The sequence below is a fragment of the Rattus norvegicus genome, chromosome 7, assembly GCF_021556685.1.
Source record: "Rattus norvegicus strain SHRSP/BbbUtx chromosome 7, alternate assembly SHRSP_T2T, whole genome shotgun sequence".
In the NCBI taxonomy this organism is placed as follows: Eukaryota; Metazoa; Chordata; class Mammalia; order Rodentia; family Muridae; genus Rattus; species Rattus norvegicus.
In genome coordinates this window covers 114,031,889-114,041,958 of record NC_141540.1, presented here as the reverse complement: position 1 = coordinate 114,041,958, position 10,070 = coordinate 114,031,889, and positions in this window count along the sequence as shown.

Genomic DNA, 10,070 nt, shown 5'->3' with positions numbered 1-10,070 from the left:
ATTGTTTGGAATTCAAGGGATTAAACTAAGAACATGTCTGTATTCCAGCCAGTTGGGTTAAAGGTATGTGCTAAGGCTGAGACACACCATAACTAGAGACAGGGCTTTTCCCCCAGTAACTAACACAATCTCCAGGTTCACAGTGTGGTCAAATATATTGCAACCGGGTCATACATTTGTTGTCTTCAGCTATAGGGCCTTGCTGTCAGTTTGTGGAGAGCAACCTGGGGTCTTGGCAACAGCCTGGATTGTTTGGGAGGTCCCCATAAAACCCCCTTTTGTTCACAACTCAATTAGATGTAACCCAATCCTGGTATAGGGAGCTTCGTTTGGTGGCGAGAGTTGTCCAGTCTCCTCCATTATGTGGTGCTTTAATTTAGATTTCCTTTGTCTATATATATATTTTATGAAGCTTCTTCTGTATTTCATTTCCATATTACCCCTCAAATATCTCTTAATTTTAGCTGTATTTTCCCAGATTTCCTTCTTCATCACCCTCTTCCCTTTCATTTTCCATGTGGATGTCCAGTTCCAATCTCGTTCCTCTCATCAATCCATAATTCTTTCTCCTTGCATGGAGAGATTTATCTGCCCCTCCCACACCACAGTCCCTTACTCTATATACAAATTCAGTGATTCTGTGGCTTGTACTTGACTATAATTGACTTAATAGCTAATATCCACATATAAGCAATCACTCAGGATGTTTTCTTAGTGCCTGCAGATTTTATTATCTTACTTTTGCTTCTAATGGCTGAATAATATCCACAGTGTAAACGAACCACTTTTTCTTTACCCATTCTTCTGTTGAGAGACATCTATGATGTTGCCAATTTCTATTACAATTAGAACAGCAGCAAACAATTGAGTATGTGTCCTTGCTATAGGATGGAGTCCTTTGTGTATATGCCCAAGAATGGTATAACTTTATCTTGAGGTAGATAGATTCCTAGTTCTCTCAGGAATTGTCACAATGATTTTTGTAGTGACTATACAATCTTGCAGTCCAATCAGCAATCGATGAGTTTTCCCTTTATCCCAAATGTTTATTAGCATGAGCTGTCACTTGTGTTTTTGATCTTAGCCATTCTGACAGGTATAGTATGAAATATCAAAGTGCTCTTGATTTGCATTTCTGTGATGACTAAGGATGTTGAACATTTCTTTCAGCATTGCTTAGTCATTTCAGTTCCTTCTTTTGAGGATCTGTTTAGATTTGTACCCTATTTTTAATTGGGTTATTTGTTTTTTTATATCTAGTTATTTTTAGTTCTTTATATATTTTGGATATTAGTTCTCTATCAGATGTATAGCGGGTAAAAATAAATATTTTTCCTTTGTCTGATGAAGATATCCTTTGCCATATATAAGATTCAGTCTCATGAGGTTCTGGTTATTTAGTGTTGATCTTAGTGCCTGTACTAACAGTGTTCTTTTGAGAAAGCCTTTTCCTTGCTAATGAGTTCAAGGGTATTTCCTACTTTCTCTTCTGTCAGGTTCTGTGTATCTGATTTTATGCTGCAGTCTTTGAGCATTTTGGAGTTGAGTTTTATTTGGATTCTTCTACATATAGCCATCCAGTTTGACAGCATCTTTAATGACAGCACCTTTAACATTTGTCTTTTTTTCCCAGTGAGTCTTTCTGGCTTCTTTTTCAAAAATCATGTGTCCATAGTTGCATGGATTTATGTCTAGGTCTTCAGTTAGATTCCATTGATTGATGTATCCATTTTTGTGCTAATACCATGCTGTTTTCACTATAATAGCTTTGTAGTACAACTTTAAATTGGGGACAATGACATCTCTATCAGTTCTTTCATTGTCCAGCATTGTTTTAGCTCTCTTGGTTTTTTTTTTTTTTTGTATTTCACTATGAAGCTGAAAATTGTTTTTTGTTCAAGATCTGTGTTGGGGATTTTGATAGGAATTGCATTGAATCTGTAGATTGTATTAGGTAGGATGGCTGTTTTACTATAATACTCCTACTGATCCATGAGCATGGGAGATCTTTCCACCTTTTGATAGCATCTTCAATTTCTTTTTTCAGTGACTTGAAATTGTTTACCATACAAGTCTTTTACTTGCCTGGTTAGAGATCCTCCAAGTTATGTTATATTGTTTGAGCCTATTGTGAAAGGCATTGTTTCTCTGATTTCATGCATCTCTGGATTGAAGGCTTGCTTGATCATGGTGGGTGAACTCTCTGATATGTTCTTGGATTTGGTTTGCAAGTATTTTACTGAAAAATGATACATCTATGCTTATAAGGGAATTTGGTTTGTAATTCCTTTGTTTGGTGGGTCTTTACACGGTTTGGATATAAAGATAACTGTGTCCTTGTAAAACTAACTGGGTAATGTTCCTGCTGTTTCTATCTTTTAGAATAATTTGAGAACTATTAACATTAGTTCTTCTTTGAAAGTCTGCTAGAATTCTGTACTAAAAATCACCTGGCCCTGATCATTTTTTTGGTGGTGATCCTTTGATTACTACGTATATGTCACTAAGGGTTGTGGGTATGCTCACATTGCCTATCTGTTATCGATTTAACTTTGGTAAAAGTGGTAATATTGAGAAAAGTATCCATTTCTTTTAGGTTTTTCAATTTGGTGGAGTACAGGATTTCACAGGTATGTCCTTATGATTCTCTGGGTTTCCTCAGTATCTGTTGTTATGTCTTGCTCTTCACTTCTGATTTTGTTAATTTGGATATTCTATCTCCATCTTTCAGGTAATTTGAATAAGGGTTTTTCAATCATATTGATTTTTCTCAAGGAATCAACATTATTTCATAAATTCTTTGTATTGTTTTTGTTTGTTTCTATTTTATTGAGTTTTATTATTTCCTGCCATCTACTCCTTCTGGTGTGATCTCTTCTTTTTGTTCTAGAGCTTTCAGCTGTGCTTTTAAATTACTAGTATGAGATCTCTCCAACTTTTTAAAGTACGTGCTTAGTGCTATGAACGTACCTCTAAGGTAGAACTGCCTTTACTTGTGTCCCTAAGTTTTGGTATGCTGCTTATACATTTACATTCAATTTGAGAAAGCCTTTAGTTTCTCTCTTAAATTTGGTGTTGACCTATTTTTCATTCAGTAGAAAGTTATTCAGTTTCCATGAGTTTGTAATCTTTCTGTTGTTTCTGATGTCTGTACCCAGCTTTAATCTGTGATGGTCAGATAGGATGCAGAATATTATTTTGGTTTTTTTTTATTTCTTGAGACTTGCTTTGTGTCCATTGAAGTAGTAGATTTGGGAGAAAGTCTCATGAGGTGCAGAGAAGAAGGTAAATTATTTTGTTTGGGGTGAAATGTTCTGTAAATATCTGTTGGGTCCATACCAATTAGCTCTAGAATTGTTCTGTCTAACTTTTGTCTCAATGACCTGTCCATTGGTGACAGTAGGGTATTTAAATCTCCCACTATCTGTGTGTGAAGGTCAATATGAGATTTAAGGTGTAGTAGTGATTTTTTTTATGATTTTGGGTATCCTTGTGCTTGGTGCATAGATGTTAAGAATTGCAACATCTTGATGAATCTTTGGGGGGGGGCAAATGTAGTGTTATACATTGTCTTGAAAGTTAGTTTTGAAGTCTATTTTGTCAGATATTAAACTGGTTACACATAACCCAGTCCCAAAAGTACATGAATAGTATGTACTCACAAGTGGAAATTAGTCATAAAATACAGGAAACCTATACTACATGCCACATACCCAAAGAAAGTAAACAAGAAGGATGGTGCAAGTGAGGATGCTTGACTCTTACTTAGGAGGCAGAATAGAAGGCTCTCATAAGAGGCAGATAGAAGGAGGGACCTGGGTAGGAGAGGGGATTGGGAGGGGAATGGGAGGGTCAGGACCAGGTGTGGGGAGAGATAGGAGAGATGGTCAGATGGCCATCAGAATAAATGGAAATATGTAACTGATGTGGGGATATGGAGGGCATCTCTAGGATGTGACAGAGATCTAGGATAAGGGAGGCACCCAAGAACAATTGGAGGTGACCTTAGCTTTGACTCACAGTATTGCAGATTTGGAACCTGAAGAGGCCATTTCCCATAGCCAGGCAGAAATCCCAGTGGAGCAATAGAGACACCAACCCACTCATAAAATATTCTACACCAAATTTATTTTTCTTTATATAAAAAATGCAGGGACAGGGGATGAAGCAGAGACTGAGGAAATGGCCAACCAATAACTGGCACAACTTGAGGCCCATTTGGTGGGCAAGCACCATTAATAATACTGTTATGCTTGCAGTTCCAACCAGATACAGATACCCACAGTCAAATAGTGGATGCAGCTTGGGGATGACTATGGAGGAATAGGAGGATTGTGGACCTGAAGGGCATAGGAACTCCACAGGAAGACCAACAGAGTCAACTAACTTGGTCCCCTATCTGGGCTCTCAGAGACTGAACCACCAATCAAAGCAACTTTTGTATGGCTATATTTATAGATAGATATTGTTACATTTATTTTTTTCATGGAAGGTCTTATTTTTTCCATTATGGTGACTGAAATTTTGTTGGGTATAGTAGTCTGGGCTGCCACTGGTGATCTTTTAGAGTCTGCAACACATCTGTTCAGGCCCTTCTGTCTTTTAGAGTCTTCATTATAAAGTCGTGTATAATTCTAATAGGTATGCCTTTACATGGTCTTTTCTCCTTGCTGCTTATAATATTCTTTCTTTGCTCTGTATGTTTAGCGTTTTGATTACAATGTGCCAAGGAGACTTTCTTTTCTGGTTCAATCTACTTGGTGTTGTACTCCATGTACCTTGATAGGTAGGCATCTCGTTCTTTAGGTTAGGGTAATTTTCTTCTACGATTTTGTTGAAAATATTTTCCGTGACTTTGACCTTTATTTTTTGTCATTCTTCTATTCCTATTATTTTTAGATTTGGTCTTTTTTTAGTGTCCCAGATTTCTTGAATGCTTTGTGTCCAGAGTTCTTTTAGAGTTATCATTTTCTTTGACTGAGCTATTCATTTTTTCTATCGTGTTTTCAGTGCCTGAGATTCTCTCTTCTATCTCTTGCATTCTGTTGGTGAAGCTTGCCTCTGGTTCAAGTTCCTAAGATTTTCATTTCCAGATTTCCCTTAGTTTGGGTTTTCTTTATTGATTCCCTGTCCACTCTTGGGTCTTACTCATTATCTCCCAATATTTGTTTATTTTCATAGATTTCTTTAAGGCATTTAATTCATTTTCTCTTTAAGGCCTTCTATTATATCCATAAGGGTTATTGTATGTCTCTGTCCCGTGCTTCAACTATCTTGCAGTATTCACAGCCAGCTGTGGCAGTGTTGCTGGGCTCTGGTGGACACATGCTGTCTTGTTGTCGTGTTTTGACACTGGCATTTAGGCCCCTGGGGCTGGGGAGTCTGTAATTCTAGGTGCTCATATCTGGCTTTGTCTTTGTTCGATGGGTGTTTCGTCCCTTGCTTTCTGTTGCCCTCTCTGTTCTTAGGAGAGGTTGCTGGCTGTGTTGCCTGGTGGGGAATTCTCCTGAGATCCTGATAGTGTGGCCACTGGGAATTATGGGTAAAGTGTGTCTATATGTATTGGGAGCTGACGCTTAGGAATGGGGATAGCATATGGGATGCTTAAGGGGTCCACAGGAGGGAGGAAAGCTACACTCCACAAGGATCTGCTTAGTTTCCTGCGAACAGGTTGGGGTGGAGCAGAGAGTAAGGAGAGGCCACAACAGGGAGTCCATTACAGAGCTGGGAATGAACCTGGGGATTGGATTTGAAAGAGCAGTGAGAGAGGTGAAAGATCTGAAATTACCCTCCTTGCTTCCCTCAAGAATTTCATACAGTGTATTTTGATCATATTCACCCTTCCCCCAACTCCTCCCTATCTACCCAACTTTTACTTTTTATTTATTCTTAAATTCTTTATTATTAAATTAACATTTTTATTTTATTAATTTATTAAACATCACACCATATTAGATAGAATTAATTATTACATAATTAATTAAAATTTATTGTTACATTAAATTGACAATTATCTAATTAATTGTGACTAATTTTTAATCCCATTAAGTCCATTTTTTTGTTAGCTAACATGTGCATAATGTGCAAGTTAAAAGATAACTTGTGGGAGTCAGTTCTCTTCTTCTACCATGAGGGTTCTGGTGATCAAACTTAGATCAAAGGCTTACAGGCAAGTGCCTCTATATGTAGAATCACCTCGCTTGCCCTGTTAAGTTTTATTAAGAAGAAAGAAGAATAGGTAAACAAGTGGCCCTTGACTCTGACTGCCTAACTACTACCAACACTGGGTAGTGGGTAGGTGATGGGAAGAAAGGTCACCAATGCTATCTCTTGCCCGTATCTCATGAACAACACACTGACAAGTTTGAAGATGGGAAATCCCCAGTGGGATCACCAGGACTTGGCAACCTATGTCCCCAAGCCACCCACAACCTTGGAGGCCAGGAGCTTGATAAGTAAGTCAAAGGTCATGTTCCCTGAACCTCTGTAAGACCCAGTCTCTGTGTTCCAATCACTGGTTTGCCTCTTGTGTCTCTGAAGTTCTAAGCAACCTTCCTTTTTTTCATTACTCCAGGTCTTTGCACCATCAGCAACAAAGCTCTCTATACTTGGCAGACTCATCTTAGTGTCTTTTGAATTTAATGCAGTAGCCACAAAAAAGTTTGGGAGACTTGTTGGGTACTAGGGTCTGTAGGCTTCCATCTTCCTTCTCAATCTTTATGTCTTCACATCATCATATGGCGTCACCCTTGTGGTCTGTTTCTGCATGAAGAAGTAGTAGTAGTAGAAGAAGAGGAAGAGGAGGAGGAAAAGAAGACAAAGAAGGAGGAGGAGGAGAAGAAGAAAAAGGAGAAGGAGGAGGAGGAGGAAAAGAGAAAGAGGAGGAGGAGGAAAATAGAAAGAGGAGGAGGAGGAGAAGGAGGAGGAGGAGGAGAAAGAGGAAGAGGAGGAGAAGAAGAAGAGGAGGAGGAGGAGGAGGAGGAGGAGGAGGAAGAAGAAGAAGAAGAAGAAGAAGAAGAAGAAGAAGAAGAAGAAGAAGAAGAAGAAGAAGAAGAAGAAGAAGACACAGTTTCCAGCCTGCCATATCCTGCAAATATTAACCATTGTGTTAACCAGGGACAATAGGAGTGGCCTTCCTTGGCCTTCCTTGGGACTTCTCCAACTACAGTAATACATGGTTCCCCCTCAGACATGGCACTCCAGCCTGGGGAACAAGGAAAATCTTAGAAGCACCATATGTGGCACCAGAGTGGATTCTTAGGAGGCAAAGAACAGCAGCTCAGACAGGAGGGTCTACTGGCACCTGGATTTGAGGCTAGGAATGATGAGAAATGAGGTCAGCCTTGCTGGCAGACTTTCAGCATAGGCATGCAAGGTCAGTCTGTTCAACAGAGAGCTCTGGCTTCCTGACAGAGAGGGGGAGGTGTTTAGCTGCAGGTGGGAACCCAGGAAGAGGGAATCTGGCCAATCCTAGTACTTGATGGATGCCCTAGACTATGCTCCAGAGCTGGCTCAAATCAAAAGAGATGCTAAGTCTAAATTCGTCTCCAGAACCAAGACTGCTCATTTTTTTTGCATGCAGCTCTTTAGCCTAGGACAGTGGCTTCCAAAATGGCTTCCTGGGACCTGCTGCTGCTTCCCCCATATGTACTTCCATTCTTGAGTGAGTTTGGGAATCTCCCGTAACAGTACTACTGTATGTGGAGTGACCATCCTTCTTAGCAGACCAAAGCCTTTGAGAAGATCCATCTTCTCCTCGGCTTAATTCAGTGCTGGTGCAATGGAGTACCCATAGAACACACATGCTCACATACCAAAAATGGTTTGGGAAATACTGGGTAAGCTTTCTGCCCCACACAGGGGTGCTTTTCTCTGGAATCTGACATTACTGGGAGGCTGAAATGAAGGCAGACTACCAACTGTACAGACTGCATGGCTTTGGAGTATATTTAAGGCTGGAGGGAGATCCTGTTTGTGGGGGACTTCTATTGCTTACTTTTCCTGTTGGCATTATAAAATACTGTGAGGAAAAGCAACTTGAGGAAGGAAGGACTTATTTTGCCTTCCCAGTCCAGGGTAGAGAGTTTATCATTACCAGGATAGCATAAAAGCTGGAGCTTGAGGTAGACGGCCATGTCACATCCACAGTCAGGAAGGAGAGAGAGATGCTGGTGCTCCTCTCAGTTCCTCCCTTTTAGTCAGTCGTGGACTCCAGCCAAAAGAAAGCTGCTGCTCAAGGTTAAGGTGGGTCTTCCTACATCAATTAACCTACTGTAGGCCATCCCTCCCAGTCCGCCATTCGAGATTCCATCAAGTTGACACCATCACAGGGCTCCCTGGTGGGAAGACTCCTCTCGGCTCCTGCCTCCAGCTGTGGCAATGAGAGAACTCACCTTCACCCGCAGACAGTGGGGATCGTTGTGTACACTCTGCCTGCATCCAGAGATGGGGATACGGTTGCCGGTTGTGACAATGCATTTGGCACTTCCAAGGATTCATGATGTCCAGGGAGTTGTTGACAGTGCTGGCTTCTTCTCAGCCAAAAGAAATTGCCCTGGGCTAGCAGTGGCATCAGCCTGGGATGCTTGGCACAGAGTGCTGTACTCCCCTCTCTTGCTTCCTCCTTCCCTCCCTCTCTCCCTTCTGCCTTCCCTCCCTTCAGCAGCAGCCCCTGTGGAAGATACGAAGTGGGGGTGTGAAGAAGTACTGGCCCAGGAGTTCGGTCCTCCTTCATTGTGGGTCTAGGGTATGCCCTCTCCTGTGAAAGGGCTGGAGGAAGGGCTGCAGGCATGTGTGTACAGAACAGAACAAAAAGTAGTCGGCAGAGTTATAAAACCGGGATGTGTTTTATTAGCTAATAAGATGCATCTGCTTTTATTAAAGAGAGAGCCAAAGTGGAAGGAGGTCTAGGGATTGACTCCTGAAGGGGCACAGAGAGGCTGTGAGCCCACTCACTGGTCACGACTGTGCCCTGTATTGGAGTCCTCAAACCCTTTCTCTCCACGTCCCAGCTCTTCTCTGAACCACTTACTCATGCCCGAGTCTAGTCAATATGCCCCAGGGTTACACCTAGGAACCTGCAGCCCTGCTGGGGAAGAAGAGCTGTCATTGATTCAAAGGTGGACAGAGGAGCCCACGTCAGACAACGGACACCAGCAGGAAGAATTTCTGAGCCTAATTGGCAATTTTCCAACAGACGAGGACACTATACCATTTTTTTTGAGCATTAAAAAAAAAAAAATCCGTGGGCTCAGTATCCAACCCTGGAAGGTGAGACTCCCAGAGCCACCCTTGGGGTGTGTGTGTGTTCGTGTTCATGCGCCCTTCTGCTGCCACCATCCTAGCACTCACTGAGCATCAACCCGGAGTGGGAGCTGTGCATCTTTCCTGAGAATGGCTACTAGGGATGCAGGCAGAATAGTCAGGACCCAAGTTCCTCCCCAAAGAGTTTCACTTACACCCTCAGTAAAAAGACGTTCAAAAGTTGGGTTGTGGGATGTGGACAGGAAACTTGGGACTGCAAAATAACTGGGATCCCGGAGGAAATTCTGGAAAGAAGCCTGAGGACAATGGGTTCTAGATGGGAGTAATTCTGTTGGACAGGAGGCCTTTCCTTCACCTATAAAACAAGATGAAGCTCCTTTCCGTCTTTCCAAAACGTTGTATGGAACTGGAGCTTCTCTGCGCAAAACCTGGAATCCAGTCATCGGAGCTCAGCCCATCCCCCTGCTCCTGCACTCGCCTTTGGGGACAGCTTGGACTTCACTGCAGTCTGGTTGGCTCAAACGTGGGCAGATCTGTGGGTCGGAGTCCAGCGCCGCCTGGTGGCGCCGAAACACATAAGCCCTATCGGACCTCTTGCTGGCCCGACGGTCAGGCCGTGACTCAGGGTGCCACCGCTGCCAGAGCAGCGGGAGGCCTGACTGGGGTTCCACCGTGGGCTGAGCCACGACTCAATTAATTACCAGCTGCTGGGAATCTTAGTCGCTCGCTTGTGGTGACTCACCCTGCAGCCAGGCTCCCTTGCAAAGCATGGGGGCCTTGGCTTCCAAAATGAATTTTGGGGAGCG